At 39.2% G+C, this 18,988-nt stretch overlaps 1 protein-coding gene and 1 non-coding gene across 3 annotated transcripts in view; one reads left to right on the top strand and one right to left on the bottom strand.

Moving 5' to 3' along the window:
- Positions 1 to 18,988, bottom strand: part of vti1a (vesicle transport through interaction with t-SNAREs 1A) — a 181,256-nt gene that overhangs the window by 83,453 nt on the left and 78,815 nt on the right. The gene's annotated exons all lie outside the window — the stretch shown is intronic.
- trnag-ccc lies at positions 9,048 to 9,119 on the top strand. The gene has a single exon. It is a non-coding gene; the product is annotated as a tRNA-Gly (tRNA).

Here is an 18,988-nt window from a genome sequence, read left to right as displayed (position 1 = left end):
AACATTGCCTGAATCCACCAATACAACACCTGCACCCCAAGTCCTGACATTTCATAGGTCCTTATACAGACCAGTAGACGATAATAATAATAATAATCCTTGCAATTGATATAGCGCCTTATCACGTCTTCGAGACGTCTCAAAGCGCTTCACAGAATATACTGTAAAAGTTAATTAACTGTATACTTTGTCGGCGAAACGTGGCAGCCAATTGCGCACGGCAGCGTCCCACAGACAGTCGTGGATTGAGTGACCAAATTATTATTTTTTTGAAGAAAGCATTGGAGAGTTTCACAGTGGCAGATTGGTTGACGGAGAGGAAGGGAAAATATTAAGAAACTTCATCAAAGAACTAACTGTGAGCTCTAAGCCCCAGGACGGCCCTTTGCTACAATCAGACGTTGTCCTGGCCACCAATCTCCCAGATAAAAATTGGTCATTCACTTCATGGCGCTTTGTGGGACATTGGCTATGCACAAAATTGGCTGCCACGTTTGCCTACAAATACAGTCACTACCACTAATACTGTAAAATCCTGTGAAGCACTTTGAGACATTGACAACGCGATAAGGTGCTATATCAAATTCAAGGATTATTATCATTCATAATATTTCGCTCACACCACAGTACTCGGCCGAACTATTTGATCAGTGAATATAAAGCACATATTTCAAATAAATAAACTGGCCAACGTAAGCGATCATACTCAATTATATATAGGTGGTCCCATGCAGACTCGTTGCAGGTGTAATATGGCCTTTTCTGAGTTCCAGCAAAACAAAAGAATTTGAGAAAGCATGGGGATGAGGAAAGGTCATTTAGCCTATTGAGTCTGTTTGTTCCAATGGGTCATTTACAATTCATACTGTCATTGTGTCCTGTATTTAATCTCCTGAAGGACTTGAATAACCACAGGTCATGCTTTGAGAAAGAGATGATCCTTCTTTGACACCAAAGGCAATTTGAAGACAAATCCCCATGGCATCAATCTCACATTATAAAATCCCAGCGTGTTGTGCTCCGCAGACAATAGGCACTCCAACATGACCAAGAAGAAACTAAGGGAACTTTTGGTCATGAATGCCACTCTGTCAAGTAGATTTAAGTTCCAATCTAAAGAAAAACTACACAAATCATTAAGTTGAATAAGAGCAATGATACGAGCACATCATATTATAATGGACAGACGATTATTCAGTGACAACCCATCTGAAGATGAAAATATTCATCTTATCTCTGTCATGGAGCACCTTGTCCTGAGAGTATTTCTTGGGCAAAGGAGGGGAATGAGCTCTCCAAGTTTGTGCTCCTGATCGCTATCAGCGAACCCCAGTTGAATAGGATTACAGAGGTCTGTACTTTGACACAAATGTTAAGGTCCACCAACTGGTAGATGCTATTCAGAGACCAGTAGCTTTGCAACCATTCCCTAACCCGAGTCAGCATCTTCAGAGGACTGGCGTTGGGTGGTGGGGAGGTGGAAGAGAGTGTGTGTGAGAGAGGGAGAGAGAGAGAGAGAGAGAGAGAGAGAGAATGGAAATTTGGAGACAAAATACAAATCGGGAAAACAAAATATATTCCATCAGGATCTTCAGATCTGCAAAAATTCAGCCGAAACTTTATAAGATAAAAAAAAAACACCTGGGACAGGTATAAATAAAATCCTTTAAACATAAGCAATTTTGTCCGCAATCCTTTCCTCTTGGGCAGGTAGCATGGAGACATAAATAAATAATAAAAAGTTGTTATTGCAGTTTAAATGCTAGTGGCAACTCTGTATGTGGCTCTGCAGGACAGCAGACACAATCTTGCATTAAGCATCTTCTGCGTTGATGCCAAACTAAGATTCTGTGAGCTGGCGGTCACAGAAAAGACAGGGAAGTCTTTCAAGCAATCTTTTACACTAAAATCAAGACATTTTTTAAAACTAAAATCATGAGTGTTTGTTCTGATCTTTCATTTGAAGCGAAAATAAAACTTCCTGCAGTGGGAAAGAAGGAATATTGTTTGGCTTTGCTTTTCCGGGGGTAATAATTCCTTCAAAAAAAAAATAATAATAATGTGGTCACTCAATCCACGACTGCTTGTGAGACACTGCTCTGCATGATTGGTGACCACTTTTTGCCCACAAAATATACAGTCAATTCACTTTATTCAGTATATTCTTTGAAGCACTTTGAGACGTCTTGAAGACGTGATAAGGCGCTGCATCAAATGCAAATGTATTATTAAGTACTTTCCCGGCAGAAAAAGTCACTGCAAATAAAGCAACTCTGATCTTGCATGCACTCAACATCACTATCGAGTAACTTGCGAAATAATATGCAAAACTGCCTGTGAAGAAGGGCAGATACTTTGCATTGGATTTGTTCGACCAGTTCAATGGTTCCCTTCAGTAAGCAGATAATATATCCTCGGAGATCTCATTAAAAAAAAATAAAAATGATTGTTTTAGATCTTACATGATCTAATATGCAAACTCCTCGAACTCTAAGATTAGAAAGAGACATCTTAAAAATTGACTGTCAGGAGGCATTTTGCTCCACGATTCCATTTACGATCACTTTTGTCTTTTGGCATTTTGTTCAGAAGTGACCTGTATCATTGTAAGTTTCTTTTATCCTTTGCGTCTTTGTCAATCACCATTTTCATTAGAATAAAAAAAATAGATAAACTGCTCAATTGAATAAGCTGCTTGGGGATAAAAATGCTTTATTTTTAGCAGAACTCAGTATTTAACTGGTACAGCTTTAAAAATGTGACTACTTAAATCAATTAAAAATATTTAATGATTATATCACATCACATTAAAGCATTGACAGCACTCACTTACTAACTGACAGATCAGGGATGATGACCATAATATGATCTGCCTTCCAATTAACGTTTAATAAAGAAGCCACACCTCAGTCCCAATTCTTTTCATTTTATGGAACACTGCTGCAAGATCTAAGACTCTTTAGCAGTTCATTATCCAATAAAAGTTGTTCAAAACTTAAAAGCAATCTACACAATTAGTCAAGACCTGCTGGCCCTACCAGTAGTCTTTATTACAGGCTACATATTAAACACCTTAATGACATTTATCAGAGAGATTTCATTAAACATTCACCAGAATCATTTTCACATTTAGCAAGAACCGGCAATGGCTCGTCCCATCTGCTAAGACACATTGAAAGCAGAATTATTGCCCAACAGATAAATGCTTTCAACATTACTCCACTTTTATTCTGAAGGATAATCATCAACATCCTTCAGATGCTTTATTGCCTTCACCAACATCTGCCTTTACCAACATCTGTCCCAGATGCATGAACTTGGACAAACATCTGCATTTGGTGTGTGACACGTTTCTGTACAGATGGGCTCCAGGTAATGATAGCAAGGAATCAGGACCGACACGTCTATCGAACTTTCCTCTTGGGTCAGTGAGAACACCACCTTAATTGGTGGTGTTTTGAGTACAGTCACACTCCCCCCAATATTCTCTGCTCCTCTTCTAAAGGTACTGACTCTTGGTGGGGCCTCGACTCCATTCACTCTGGTTGTCTTCCAGTAACTTGTTAAGGCGAACTGTGATCGCAAGCGCTTGTGAGCTATTTGACCATGGAGTCACCTCAAGCCAATCTGACCCTTTCCGTCTTTTTGATACTGGAGACTGACTCCCTCGGCTGCTGGGAACAGACAAGATCACACATTGGGAATGATTTTCGATGAACTATTTCCATTCCTCACATGAGCGTTGACATTTTTTTTTAAACCCAACTGCAAAACGACTGGAATTAGATCTATCATTGCTAGATCAAATAACAGTAACAAGGTACTGCGAGAGATGTAATTTTTTCCATTTGTAAATATTCACTCTGGGCAGTTGCTGAAATCACCTGACATTAGCCCCAAACTAATTTTAAAGTATATCTATATCTATATAAATAAAAAGCACAAAGTTATTCATTAGATTAAAATGAAAGCGTTGTGAGATCTCTTCGCAATGGTTTTTCAGTAAGTTGATGCCAGCAGAGGCATGCTCATTACTGGCATTTCCTCCACTCACTCTCTTTGGTGTCAGTTTTGTTTCACTAACTCCCAATATTTGCCATTTTATTCTTATACGCGAAGCAACTGACCAAATGATTTTCTCTCACACGCTACTTTAAGATGATTTTCTTTGAGTGCGGCTTTCATCCTCTGTACGTCTGTCTTACTTCCATTTGTTTATTCTCACCTGTTTATATATCAACTAAAGTACAGTGATTTCAGTTTAGACCCATGGGATCCATCAGATATCATATTCCTCTAATAGACAAACCCAACATCATAAACTCACAACGTAGCTGGTACAGTATTTGATCAGAGTCTCATTGGATAAATGTATTCAACAGAACTTCCCAAATGTATATCTTCTGTGTTTTTTTGTTGCAATTTTGTCGTTCAGAACATGGAACATCAATGCCCTAGCTGCTCTTATGCCATATTGTTGTAGATAACAGATGTTGCCTTCATTCCATCATCTCTGATAACTCAGTTGGCCCAGGAACAGTTATAGATGTCAGTGATCTGATAAAATTGGTTCTCTATCCCCCTTTCTCCTGCAATTTGTTTGAATAACAAAGCATCAAAAGACTGTGTTGCTTATCTTATACCCAGAGTAAATCAAACCACATCTAGTTATTGTACATCTCAGCACAGTTAAATAATAATAATAATCCTTGCATTTGATGCAGTGCCTTATCACATCTCAAAGATCTTCAAGGAATATATTGTAAAGTGGATTGACTGTGTATTTTGTGGGCAAGATGTAAGAAAAGTATTTTGAAAGTTCATTCTTATCATGGTATGTATGATTCTAATAAGAACCTCAAACTGAAATCATTTATCCTAATAGAAGGATTGAAAATAACAGGAGTGTTTTTAAGAAGATGCCACTACAGTCTGTAATAGGAATACAATTCAATATGCAAATCAGAGGTGTTTATGTTTATGAAACCTAGAGATCTTACTGCTTACTCTAATAATTCTACGACGTATTGTAAACCTCAAACCTCAGGTCAAGTGGCATGATGTCCTCAAAAACAACTTTATCAGCATACGTCTGTTTAAAAAGAGGTCGTAAAACTGCCCTGAGCTACAGGTAAAATGCAAGTTATGGTTGTTGCTCTGTTAAATACACAAAACATTTGACAGTTTAAGTGGTATTTTATTTAAGTTGAAGGGTTTGCCTTCTTTCACCACATCTGTCAATGGATTGCCTGAAGGCCTGCATTAGATCAATGACAAATGGTCTGCAGAATCTGTGCAACCTCATTTTAAACTTGGTTAATTGGAAGAGTGTCACACCACTGTAGTATTTCTTTCTACTCAGATACGATAAATTGTGCCAGAAGGTAATTTAGCTACAGATGAAGAAAGAATTTGGATTTAAAGACACTGTGCAACCACCAAAAGCTTTTAAAAATGATTTTTTCTGCGCCTCAAGTTAAATCTATAAATAATCAAAGTGCGTAATATGAACGTATATTTCTATAATTAGTTAAAATGTTTCAAGTTTTATTTTTGATCATTGTTGACCTGTTGATTGGGAGACCTCAAAAGGATAAATGAGTCATTTAAAGTATAGTAGGGGATATTGCTTTCGCCCACAAAATACACTTTTGCCAAACCACTTAACAGTATATCCTGTGAAAGCGCGTTGAGATGTCTCAACAACGTGATAAGGCACTTATCAAATGCAAGGATTATTATTATTATATTCACCTACAAAATACAGTATAGCACAATACAAATTACAATACAAATTTACATTTATATAACTGCTGTCACATCAGAAGGACGTCCCAAAGCCCTGGACAGTCTAAGGTTAGGACCCGAGCTGGGGACAGGGGATTTTAGTTTTGAAACAGTGAGATGTGGTTAGTGGAATACAATCTTCAACTGGATTGAAAGCAGATAATAATAATAATAATAATCCTTGCATTTGATACAGCACCTTATCAGGTCTTCGAGACGTCTCAAAGCGCTTCACAGGATACACTGTAAAATGAATATAAAGATGATTCTCCGTACCCAAGCCAAAAAGATGATTCATATTTTTAAAAATTATATCACCATTGATTAACCTGCAAAGGGAGGGAGTTTCTCATTGATACTATATGGACTGGCTATTTCAGAAATGTAAATCGGGCAATTTCAGGTATCCTGGCCACTTTAGCTGTGCTGTTCTACCAGCTGTTCAGCGATCTGGAGATCAAATCCGTACCTCTGTTAGCGCTTCAACTCTGCTAACTTCAGCAGCAAAGGTCTGCCAGTTCCCATCTGGGTCACTGGAATGGATTACTTGCAGCCATGGAGCTACACCTCAAGAAAATCCAGCAGAAGTTAGTCCAGTCTTGCAGCACGAAGCACAGTACCGACAGGAGCCAAAGACTAAAGCTCTACTATCTCTGTGATTATCTGTGGACTCTGTCAATTAAAAACTCGAGTGGAAAAACACCGACCAATTCAGTCTCCATAATTACAATCGCCTCAGAATTAGACCGGAACTGTGACTTCTCTGTGAGAAAGCGCTTAAACATGTAGCCTTAGAATGTCCACACAGATGCCTGAGCTGAGTAGACCTCATCCACACCCAGGGCACAGAGTTTGTGACCTATGTGGTTGAAAGTGTCCTAATCTCCCCGGATGAATCAATCCACAACTGTTTGTGGGACGCTGCTGTGCGCAATTGGCTGCCGCATTTCACCCTCAAAATATACAGTCAATCCACTTTACAGTATATTCTGTGAAGCGCTTTGAGACGTCTTGAAGATGTGATAAGGCCGTATATCAAATGCAAGGGTTACTATTATTATTAAGGAAATTAGAGAGATGAATGAAACCACCTAATACTATTAAATTAAACTATACATCAGCAATGAAGTAAACATCCAAATTTTTCAGTCAAGTGTTAGTATTTTCAGAAATACATTCATCAAGTGTATATTCAAGCCTTTGAAGCCCATCAAATTTTCCACCAAGGTCAACTTGAGTAAAAGTCAAAACATGTTTCCATTCATGCTAGGCAGACTCTGTATCATGATCAGCTTCAATCTAGGACAAAACTTTAATTATTCAGTTGAAAGCATAATAAGTGAAATTCTGAGATATTATATATATATTTTCTAAACTACAAGATGGTTAGGATCCCTGCTAAAATCAGAACGTGTGATAACTTCAGAATGTTTCTTGAGTATTAAGTGGAATTTGAATGGACGAACAGTCACACTCTCATGCCTTATAATATAATCAGACTCTTAAAATGTCTCAGTGGCAATGACACAGTCCACTAGTGAATTCCGAGCAATATTATGTATTATGAAGCAAGAAGAGGCAAACTTATTAGAAGGTTGTCAGTCAGGTAACAGAATTGAAATTCCCTTTTGACTTGCATTCCACTTACATGGCTCAGTCATGCTGCTTTCCCTCGTTTTATTTTTTCCCACCGTGTCTTCATACATTTCAGACCATAAACCAGTCATTCTTGACTGCACCAGATGGGACTGTTCAGTGAATTTAGTCTGGCACAGCTCACTTCCTTAATGATGTGAACACGTCTGGCTCAGTTTTAAGTGGATCCAAACTGAAACCACCAGGTTTCAAAGTTCTTGAGAAGACGGCACCAACAGTAGTTTTATAAAGGTGGCACTTCACAGCTGTGCCTCGTTTTGTTCTATGCCTGTAATTTCCAACCGTTCCAAGCTCACCCACCCAAGATATTAAGCGAATGAGTAAAGAAGACGGTCAAATAATTCCGGAAAGGGGAAGAAAGTGTTCCAAGGTTAATTTCAGCCAACGTCTAGTGACTGAGTTCAGAAGCCTGACCGCCCTTTCAACTGAGAAATGGTTTATCGCAAAAGGAAGCCTAAAGGGAGACAGATAAATGTGCAAGAAATATTAATAACTAGTTTCACATATATTTTTAAAGGGGGACTCCTCTCCTCCACCAAGTTTCCTCTGTCTAAGAAGATGTTAGGTATGTGTATGTGAAGGGGGGAGGGGGGGGGGGGGAAGAGTGGGGTGGGAAGTGGACTCCAGTACTTATCCAAGTAATTATTTCCAGCAGGTAGCAATTACAAATACTGGCTGATTTTTCTTTCCTCTGTAATCCATGGTGTTAAGGCTACTTGAGTCAAAGGTATGCACAATCCATATTACTGTGTACAGTCAACAGTCAAAAATTTGGCCACTCAGTCCACGACTGTTTGTGGGACACTGCTGTGCACAATTGGCTGCCGTGTTTCACCCACAAAATACACATCAATTAATTTTATAGTAGATCTGTGAAGCGCTTTAAGACATCACGACGAAGATGTGATAAGGTGCTATAATCATTATTATTATTATTATAATCCATGGAGGCGAAGGCTAGTTGCAGGCACCTCACTACAATTCTGGCTGAGATCAGCTAACACAGCATAGACCAGCAATTGCACCTGAGGCCATACAGATCTGTATTACACATAGCCAAACGTGGCAGTGATTGAGTCACTGGTGAGTGCAGAGATGGGGGTAAACCTAAAGGTGAGACTCAAACTCTAATCCCATTAACCAACAGACGTTTTGATACAATACGATTTATTAATAACTAAACATTTTGTTTCCATACCAGAATTTTGTGAGTTATACAATCACCAGCAAACCACCTCACCCTTAAAACTATAGAGCAACAAAATCTTGAATTATAGCTGGACTATTAATTATGTCAACATGCCCTTTAACCACACCAAGGTTTACCCAAAGCGGTCACAGAATGGGGTGCAGTATTTCATTTTGACCCAACGGCAACCTATAATCTTTGCCACAGCACCCTCTTTGAAAGAAAGATTTGCAGAGAGCCCTCCCTATACACATACACACACACACACTCTGTGTCTGCTAAGAAATTTAGGGGAGCTCTTAAAAGACATAGAAAAAAAAATATTAGATTTATTAATGGATGACTGCCAATGGAAGAAGAAACGAATACACGGGCTTCAGTAAAATAAAATATCTGTGTGTCTTTTACATACAGGAGCCCTGTAGCTCAGTGGTTAGAGTACTCACCTCCCAAGCGAGAGACCTGGGTTCGATTCCTGGCTGGGCAAACTGTTGGGCTAGTTTCCTTACTCCACACGTCTCTGTTTACCTACCAGTAAGTAGGAACCTGGCTGTTAGTCGATTGGCGGATCGCTTTTCTGGGGATAATAATCCTTCAACAAAAATAACAATTTGGTCACTCAATCCATGACTGTTTGTGGGCCGCTGCTGTGCGCAAATGGCTGCCACATTTCGCCCACAAATATACAAAATACAGGAGCTGTTTATTTTGTGGGGGAACGTGGCAGCCAATTTGGACACAGCACTGTCCACCAAACAGCCATGGAGTGAGTGACCAATTTTATTTGGGGGATTGTTGATCAGGACACCCGGATAAACTCCCTTCTCTTTCTGAATAGTGGCATGGGATTTTTAACTTTGGTTTGGACTTTCAAATGGGACCTCGGTTTAACGTCTCATCCGAAGAACGGCACCTATAGAAGTTCAAAGTCCCGATGTGCGGCTTCAACCCACAACTTTCTGCCTCAGGTTCAAGCACCTGAGCCAGGCTGCCTGATCACTGTGATCAAAAATCAAAGTCATGTCTCAAAGGTAAAAATCCTGTGCAAAACTATTTTCCTCTAGAGTAGGAATGAGATCAACATAATGCTCCTAGCATAAGCGAGCTATACAATCCATGTAAATGCACAGAATAATAAATAAAATAAGCAAATTATGGCAACGTCCAAATTTAGTGCGGAAGCAATGACCGGGAAGATAACCTTCTTTGGATTCCTTTGTGTAGCTCCAGAATAGTTTACAATAAAATAATTTAGTGGAAAGTCATGCACCTCACTTCTAATTTCTGAACCTTTTCTGGATCCACCAAAAAAAAGAGTACTACCCAAAATATGTACACTCAGCAGCAAAACAAATCACACTCTTAGGTCCACACAGCGTTGAGCCCTGCAATGAACAAGAGACTGATGCATTAGATTTTAAAATCTATCCATTATCCTGTTCTTCCTTCTCGCATCTGCAGGCTCAACAATGCCTCATGCAAGACTCTGTGGTAAATAGTGGTAACAAAAAGAAGACTTATTCAGTCAGTGCGTGATGATATTTCGGCAGACAGGTCACCAGTTGCTGCATTTAACAGCAGATTTCACTTCATTAAGGCACACAAAAAAGTGGAAGAGAATGGGTGAAAAGCAAGCAGTGAAATCAATTGTCTGGACAATAAAGACATTATTATTCGAGATTTATAGGGAACCATTCAAGTAGCCGAGAAATAAACAGTAGAAAGCACAGAAGGAGAAAAGGCTGATCAGCTCATCAAGCTGGTTCCTTCCGCGCCAGAGAAAGAAAAAAAAAGTGTCGATTTCACACCACCCAAATTATTTCTCTCTTACTTGCTCTATTTAAAAACTTTTAGTAACCTTAACTAACTTCAAGGTTTAACAATTCATTATTTTTGCTTAGACTGTCAGTTTTAAAATAGGCAGTTTAGCTATTTTGGACCTCAAATACCAGTTTCTGCTCGAATGCTTTTTTTGTTTCCCTCACAGGAAATGCATGTTTCAGCACCTGCTATCAGACGGTATTAATGTTCTCCTTGCTCTTTTGCATGTCAATTTTCAGGATTTTATTCTCAACTAAAATCCTGCTCGGAGTAATTGTTATATTCATCAAATTGAAGTAAATCAACAATACGAACACTGTTTGAATCGAACGAGTTCTTGCAAATCGGGTCACTCTTTTCCACCCCTCCTTCCCTCACCCCCACAAAAAAACGCGACAAACACAACATTCTGATGAAAGGTCATCGACCTGAAACGTTAACTCATTTCCCTCTCTCCATGGATGCTGCCTGACCTGCTGAGTGTTCCCAGTGACTTCTGTTTTTATTTCAGATTTCCAGCATCTGCAGTATTTTGCCTTTTTTTTTAATGATATTACCGGGGCAAAAAAACTACATCGTAAAAACACAGGCATGTCTTTTGTTAGTGGAAATTCCAAGCTAAGAGTACACTTTTGGAACTCTGTCCACTAATTGCCCCTAATTAAACGCGGGTGATCAAATGTTCCAAATCCTAAATACGCAGCTTCAGGGCTATTGCTATTATTCTGCCCCCTCCTTTCCTATGAACGGCTTCATTGGTTGAGATCTAACCCACAACATCACCAGATCATTGCACTGGGAGCTTCGAAAATCCCAGCAATAAAACTGAAGTTATAACATTCAACATTCAGATCTTGAAAACCTATCAATGTAATTTTAACAAGGGATTCATTATTTCTTGGACTTTTCCAAAAAAAAAAAGTTTACCATCAGTAAATTTGCCATGGGATTTATTTTAAACCTTATTGACAATGTAGGAATATCAAGCACATGACACCAAAGGCAGTTGCTCAATAATATTGATCACCAGCTGCAGTGTTATTTGATGCAGTATTAGCATTACTATCCAACAGTGAGAGTGGTTTAGAAATGCAATAAAAGATGGGGAAATATTTTTGATTTATCGTCAAGCCAAACCTTGATTTTGAGACAATAGAAAAAGTATTTTTTGTGTCATTCACAACATCCAGAGCTTGGCAACCTATGAACGTAATTCTAACAAGGGGTTCATTATTTCTTGGACTTTAATAAAAGATTTACCGTTAGTAATTTTACAGTGGGATTTATCTGAAACCTGACTGACAATGTCGGGATATCAAGCACACGACACCAAAGGCATTGTATCACGATATAATTTTGATACAATGCAAGATTTAAAGTACGAAAGAGAGAGAAAGATGTAGTTTTGCACGAATAAGGATATCAAATGATAGGTATACCAAGATGTAATGGCAACAGTCTTGTTTTGAGATGTCTTGAGGATGCTCTCTATTTTCTTATATACACTAAAATGAACATTTAGGCTTTTTGTATCATGAAGGAATGTTAAAGCGGATTTCGCAAGCGGTATTAACCCTCTCCACCACTCCATTCGCAAAGTGTGATTCTTTTTCTACTGCAATGGTATTAGAAGCCCGAGAGACAATCATCCACAGCGGGGGTGCAGAGTGTAGGAGATCATGGCGGGGCGGGGGGAGTGGGGGGAGCAGGGCGAAAAAGACGTAGAGAGGAAAATTGAATTGAAATAAATTGGAAATAAAGTGGAAAAGACATCAGGTAAGGGAGAAAATGAACAGAGACCAGAACAGCAACTGAACCCCCACTGCCCCCACCTTGTAATTGAAATGGAGGCAATTAGTTTGCTACGCAAACTTTTTTTTTGCTATACACTGGGCCAAGGGCTAGAAGCTCCCAAAGCAAACCCGAGCCTACCTGACTCGTGCATCTATAGCTGTTACTTGCAAGTTAGGAAGCAATATTCATTCCTTACTCCTTGAGACAATATAATATACAATCACATTTACACCACTGGGCTCTCGATACAGAGCAAGTACCTTGCAGTGTAAATGCAGATCAGAAGTGTTTAGTAATAGTAATAATCCTTTTAATTTTTTAAAAAAAAATAATAATTTGGCCACTCAATCCCCGACTGTTTGTGGGACACCACAGTGCGCAATTGGCTGCTGCGTTTTGCCAACTAAAAAAAAAATACCGTCAATCCATTTTACAGTGTATTCTGTGAAGCGCTTTGAGACATCTATATAGTCTATAGAGTGATAAGGCGCTATGCACATGTAATTTTGTTGTGAACATTACATGTGTATAGCGCATGTAGTCGTACTATATATTACGGAGAAGCCGATTTGTTCAAAACTACAATTGAACCAAATTTGAGTGGCTAGTTCTGCTCACTGACTTTTTTTTGTTGACGTGACCGGCTTGAGTCACAATTTGTGTATCTTGCAATCTAATATTCACAAACCAGAAGTTGCAATTAGCTGCTTGAATCTGGTTTTCTAATATGGCATTTCAGAGCTTTTGCCTTGGAAACAAGGTAAGGGTTTGACTAAATAAAAACAGAAGTCGCTGGGAACACGCAGCAGGCCAGTTCTGACGAAAGGTCATCGACCTGAAACGTTAACTCATTTTCCTCTCTCCATAGATGCTGCCTGACCTGCTGTTTGTTCCCAGCGACTTCTGTTTTTATTTCAGATTTCCAGCATCTGCAGTATTTTGCCTTTTGTTAAGAGTTTGACTATATTAAATCACAATTCTGAAACATGGTAAGCAGGAGCAGAGTTGGAATTTAATAAAATTATGGATAATATTATGCAAATCTAAATTAAATCCACTTATGCCCTTACCCTTCATAAGCAGTATTGTGAATCTACAAACTGGCACGGAGGTTAAGTGACCGGTTTTGATTTAAGACAGCTGTAAAATCAGGACACAACCAACCTCCAACAACTGAGACTACAGACAACGTGTGGAGCCCCAAACTGGTCTAAGACAACATTCAATGTATTCCTTCACGATTTTTACAGACCCGCTAATCCCGAGGGCCCTCAACAGTGAATAGCATTTTCCATAGAAAAATCCAGGTCTGATATAGATCAAATCAATCTGACAGCTACCATTAGAACCTTTTCAATAATACAGCCAGCTGCAGAGATGACAACTTGACCGTGATCCTTAGGTAAACATCATTCTACAAATGACACTCCTTCAGCAAGCACATCTACATAATCCTAGGATCACTCTTAATGCTACGCCAAACAAGGAACTTAATATAAATTTACCAGGTCTGGACTTGAAGCACGGATGTTGAAAGCAGATGAGTGATATTCATGTCTCAACTTGAAAATGGGAGAATGAAAATATTTAAAAGCAGTTACAAATAAATGTGCCTAGAATTGTGCAATAATCCTATTTGAAGGCATGATTAGTTTGTCATTAAAGGTGGACTTAAATTTTGACACAACAATCTATCGAGGTTAAAAATAGGAAAGAGAGAACATGGGAGAAAGATGTACTGTAGCATGAATAACCCCTAACCGTTTCGGCCACAACATACAGTCACTACACTTTGAGACGTCTCGACGAGATGATAAGGCGCTATATCAAATGCGAGGATTATTAATAAGGAAATTAAAAGTTGGTGCATGAGATGTAATGGCAACAATCTCGTTTTAAGAGACGTCTTAAGGATGCTCTCTATTTTCTTATATACACTGAAATGAAGATTTATACTGTACATAATAAAAGATTGTTAAAGCAGATTTCACAAGCGTTACAAACCCATCGTATCCTTATCTCGAATACAGTAGTAATAAATACTTTGTTCAGTTAGCAACTTTCAACCGACTTTATAACCCGAAACAACTAAAATTTGATAATCATTAATATTAGTCCGGATTTCTCGTGTGTCTCAATCCCGTGTGGTCAGATGAGTGGAATCCTAGAGAATCAGATGGATAACTTCTAAAAGATATGAACACTCGATCTGGAGCAGGACAACTTATATTAAAATTGACAAACTTGTTGATCTTTAAGGTTGGAGAGGGTAATACGGGGTGAGCAAAAACTCGTGATATCATTTCCATCTCCAATAAGTCTTAAAGAAATTATGATAGTTGAGGGATTTTTTAGATAATAGGGGTAGATATCACGACATTTTGGTCACCCTCATAAAAGGGCATGACTTTAAAAGGGATGAAATAGTGCACGTCTTTAATACATCGCATGTAACCGGTTTTTATTCAGTTGCGCCATTTCAATATTCAATTTGGACTCAAAACGGATAACTCCAGCTGTTGCTATTTTCAAGTGCAGCAAACTGAGTCTAATTGAGGGTGACGTACGACAGAATACTCTGAACAGTTTAAACCAGTCATGACTGAAGCTACTGACAGAGTCTAAATGGTGCATGGCAATAGGTCCTGCCCTGGCCTTGCATGCCAGCATTAGTACAGACGGGCTGTCAAGAGACATCATGAGGTGTAAAAAAGGCCGAGCCACTTTTTAAATGTCCTCAGTTAGTTTCACCAGCCATTCATTTTGATTTTTTACACTCCACATGAGGCACATTAACCCCTTGCTGACCGACGAGATGGCAACATTCGTGTACGATTTCCTGACGCAGATTGTTGCGTTGTCTTTCTTTATTTCTTTCGTTCTTTAAGAAGCGGAATTGTATGGAAATATCATCATCGATGTGCAGTGCCCTATTCGCTTTACATATCCGAGCACATTTACAAAACACCCCCTTTGTAACTAAAAACAGTATGCTTTCAGCAAAATCTTTGGATAAGCAGTCATAATAATAATAATAATAAACCTTGCAGTTTGATATAGCGCCTCATCACGCCTTCGAGACGTCCCAAAGCGCTTCACAGAATATACTGTAAAGTGAATTGACTGTATATTTTGTGGGCGAAACTGGGCAACAGCTTCACAAAGTGAAGTTATTAGATATCTCACAAATCAACTATAAACTAAACACAGCAAAGGGTTAATAATCGTGGCTCATCCAAACGTTAAACCACGATTGGTTTACAGGTAACCTTCAGCCATTGCGACCCGAAGCTCTGGAACTCTCTCCCTCGACCCCTCTGCCTTACCCCCTCCCTCCCCACTTTCGAATCCCGCCTATAGACCTTCCTTTTTGATCGTGCTTACGGTCACCCCCACCCCCCACCCCACCCCCTGGCTCGGTGTCGGAGATTCTGCCAGTGTCAAGTGCTCCGGGACTCTACCCTGTGTAAATGCAAGTTACTGTTGTTGCATAAGTACAGACAATAATGCCAATCGTACAGCACTAAACCACTACCCTGGAAATTTTCCACATCAGCTTGTAAAGACTTCCAAGATCAAATATGCGAATTGATAGACAACTATTTCTTCATGCCCCACTGCTGATTCATCTACCAGTTACTTTTTAGGCATCTGAACCTAAACTAATTCTGACACACATTAATCCGTAATTTTTGAAGCATTATGTTCAATTAAAAACATTAAAACACAGCGACCAATATTTATTATACTTACTGTAACCAGAACAAATGGCAATTTGGTCCAAATTTACATTAAAAGTAAGTTGATTGGCCAGAACATTCTGGCCTCACAGCATCCTAATGACCAATATATGATAATTTGGTGTCCCGAAAAATTAAAAGCAACCATATCGAGATTAATTTCAATGAATAAATTGTTTCTGAAAATATCACGCAAAATGTCAAAATGGAAATGTACTGTTGTAACAACAGCTCACATTGAAGCAGAACAAAACCCACTCAGTGAATTCTTCCTTTCATTGCACTACTTACCTCCCCTTTTTAATTCTGATTAGATTTTCTGAGTGATTTCATTTAATAATAATAATAATCCTTGCATTTGATAGAGCGCTTTTCACGTCGGGAGGACGTCCCAAAGCGCTTCACAGAACACAATATAAAGTGAATTGACTGTATATTTGTGGGCGAACGCGGCAGCCGATTGCGCACAGCAATGTCCCACAAACAGTCGTAGATTGAAAATGACCAATTTATTATTGTTTTGTTTTTTGGAGGGATTATTATTAGGCTCTGTGTGGAGTAAGGAAACTTGCCCAAGGTTTCGCCCTCTGCCTGGAATTGAACTCAGGTCTCTCACTTGCAAAGCGTGTGCTCTAACCACTGAGCTACAGGACTCCACTTGCCTCCATTTGCCTCTTTTCGGAACAATTTGTGTTGACTTATTTGTGCAGCTGGATTGCTGTCATGTTGTTCCCAGCTAAAATGCATAGACAAAAGGTCTTTGTAGTTCCTTCATAAGCTATTTATCATTTAAGTGATAAATTGGTATTTTTCGTGGGATGGTATAAGGTACATAGACAACATCTGTTAAATGCTAGTAGCACAGGGTAGTGTTTTGAGCATTTGTCAGATGTAATGCAGGAAGCCAAAGTGAGTCTGAAGAGAGAAACCACATTTGTATTTGAAGATTATTGTGTAAAAATTGAAAAAAGACGTACAAGTGGATTCCTAGAATATTTACAGCACCGGATGGGGCCATGAGATGCAATGCAAGAAAGGCCTTCATTACCTGGATTTTATTTCCTCTGAAGGTATCATACAAAGCTCGCATAAAAACATAAATACGTATTTCCCATTCGAAGATTTTTCCAGTTAATTTAACCCGAAGGAAACCACTATATAAAAGAAATGAGGAATCTAGTGAAGCCTTGCACGCTCTCTTGACTCAGATACAGTGCGTGCATAATAATAATAATATATAATAATAATAATCCTTGCATTTGATATAGCGCTTTTCACGTCAGGAGGACGTCCCAAAGCGCTTCACAGAACACACTGTAAAGTGAATTGACTGTATATTTGTGGGCGAACGCGGCAGCCAATTGCGCACAGCAATGTCCCACAAACAGTCATGGATTGAAAATGACCAATTTATTATTGTTTTTTTTTTTGGTTTTTTTTGGAGGGATTATTATTAGGCGTGTGGAGTAAGGAAACTTGCCCAAGGTTTCGCCCTGCCCTGCCTGGAGTGCTTTGACAATTTGGTCCAAAGAAAGGTCTTCTTTCTCCCATCTTCTCCATGCATCTTCCCCCACCCACCCCCGACATCAATTCATCACTTGAACAGAAAATAATGTATGTGTTATGGAGGAATTAGCCTTAAATTAGAACCACTGCTTCTCCTTTTCCCAGCAAGAGAGAATGCTGCGTTGGAGAGAAATATCTCAGCTTGATTCACAGGACCGAAACCACCCAAAAAAAAACCTTGTCATCCCAAGCCCCAGATTCAAATCAAGGCTGACGGGCTTCATCGGACTGAGGCCAAGCATTAGCCAAGAAATGGCCCTGCTTTCGATGGAATAAAAGGGGGAAAATTCAAAATGGACAATTGTGTCAACTCATCACTAATAATTAGCTGGTTAGCTTCATGCCAATTGCACATACCTGAAGTACAGCCCGATCAGGACATTCGATCTCGAAATGTCATTTTCTAATGACAGATTAATGAATTAAAATGAATAATGATAGTGACAATAATCTACTCTGGAGAAGTGCACGTTTCACAATCATCTGTCACTGAGCATCTCATGTTGCTGATGGGAGTATACAAGGTAGGTGCAGGTAGTGCTGGAGTTTAGCCAAACAAGCTCTGCATTCTTCTGCTGCTTTTTCTTCCCGGAGATTAGCACCTGTCACTGCATCAATCTTTAACCTCTGTCATTACAAATACACAGACGGAAAAAAAAACATCTCCGTTCCCTGTTCCACAAGTCCTGTGTCAGAGATTTGGGAGACTGGCCACAGCTCGTCCTCTGGGTAGTGACAGAAACTTTCAATGGTTTTAAATTTGTCTCTCTAGTAAACTTGTCAGCAGAAATGAGGAAGGGTCACAGACCTCAGATGTTGCCATCACTGGGCTCCACCACTATCAAGTAACTAGCATTTTAGTCTTGCTTGCTTAAGCTCGCAGACTTCTCTTATTTATACTCTCGGACCAGAAAGTAGCCATTCTACCAAAGCACAAAAAGTGATCCTCAGCGTACAGAGAGACAAACCTATAAAGCACCTCGTGTCTTTTGTGGGCCATATTTTTAATGATCACATTCTGTGCAGTTTAAAATACTATTAGTTATAGTCATTCCAAGCCACAGCCATTCCCACAGGGAGGTTTATTTTTCATTTTACTGCGAAGGCAGTGATCATAATTATAAGCTTTAGATATTAGTGCGCTTTAACTAATAAGGTCTCACAAAGCAGCGTAACATACAAAGAGAATAGATCTGCCCTTGCCGGGTTGGCCTTGCTTGTTGCTCTGAACTTTGCGGAGCCTCTCTTTTAAAAGCTGAATGCTTTACAGAACGCACATGGCTTGCTAATGAGTGATCATCGCAAGCGGAAACATTCTGCAAACAAATGAAATTTTGGATAAGAAGAAGAATTTGCTCATTCTTCCACACACATCCCAGATACAGCACGAGTCACACAAAATACACAGTCAATTCACGTCACACTATTCTCTGTG

Source organism: Callorhinchus milii, unplaced genomic scaffold (assembly GCF_018977255.1).
Source record: "Callorhinchus milii isolate IMCB2004 unplaced genomic scaffold, IMCB_Cmil_1.0 Scaffold7, whole genome shotgun sequence".
Classification (NCBI taxonomy): domain Eukaryota; kingdom Metazoa; phylum Chordata; class Chondrichthyes; order Chimaeriformes; family Callorhinchidae; genus Callorhinchus; species Callorhinchus milii.
The sequence above is the reverse complement of the archived record's forward strand: the minus strand, read 5'-3'. Positions and strand labels throughout refer to the sequence as shown.